This window comes from Bubalus kerabau, chromosome 11 (genome assembly GCF_029407905.1).
Source record: "Bubalus kerabau isolate K-KA32 ecotype Philippines breed swamp buffalo chromosome 11, PCC_UOA_SB_1v2, whole genome shotgun sequence".
Lineage (NCBI taxonomy): Eukaryota > Metazoa > Chordata > Mammalia > Artiodactyla > Bovidae > Bubalus > Bubalus kerabau.
Window position 1 is genome coordinate 67,551,858 of NC_073634.1, and position 1,064 is coordinate 67,552,921.

Genomic DNA, 1,064 nt, shown 5'->3' on the forward strand with positions numbered 1-1,064 from the left:
ATGGATTCTGCTGTTTTGCTTTCGAATCACAGATCATTCACAGAAGGGAGATTTGAATGGCTAAGTCATTACTTAAGAGATGCATACACTTGTTATTAATCAGAGATATGTGAATTATGAGTTGAAACAAAGATGAAGTTTTATTCTGCACTTACCAGAATAGAAAAATGTATGGAGGGAGAATAATGCCAATTGGTGAGAATGACATAAGGCCATGAGAACTCTCAGAGATTGTAAACTGATGAGCCATTCTGGGAAGTAACCTGAAAGGACTCATGTCCCATTATCGAGCAATCCCACATAACAGCCAGATAAATACTCACACAGAGCCTTGTGGGAGCACCTGTCATTCCCCACTCTATTATTTGTAGTAGTGGTGAGTTTAAGGCAATCTAGAAGTCCATCTCTAGGAGAAGATGAGGAGGTATTCTATGCAACAGATAGAATTAATAAATTAGAGATAAATACACAAAATGGATAAATTATGAAAACTGTTTTTGAGTGAGAAAATGGTAAGGAATGAGATCTAGGCCACAATTTCATATAAGTAAATTACAGAAACACCACCAACCAATGCAATAAGAATACATACAAATCCATGTGAATATATCAAACATCTTAGAATGCCAGTCCACTCGAGGAAAAAAAACAGAGGAGTATCAGGAATGAAGGAAAAATAATTGTAGCAAGTGTGAGAGTCCTCACTCAGAGACCAATGCTGGTAGTGTGCAAAGAACTCATGAGAATGATTAACTTACCTTTCTGACCCTGGAGTGCAAAAAAAAAAGCAATATATGTTTTGGAAAAAATAGAAATAAACTAGTCTGTTATTTTCTTCCTCCTCAAGAAAACAGCATCTCTCAGAACAAATGTTAGACTTACACAAACTTGATTTAAAAATATATCAGGGAAAGGGCTTCAGATTTCCTTGACAAATGGCCAAGAATTTAGCAGAGGTGTCAGTGGTCTTCAAAATATATAAATCAAAAACTTTTGTATTGGTTAGGATAATATTAGCTGCTGTAACAAAAGGCCTCAAAATTTCAATGGTTCAACACAAAATA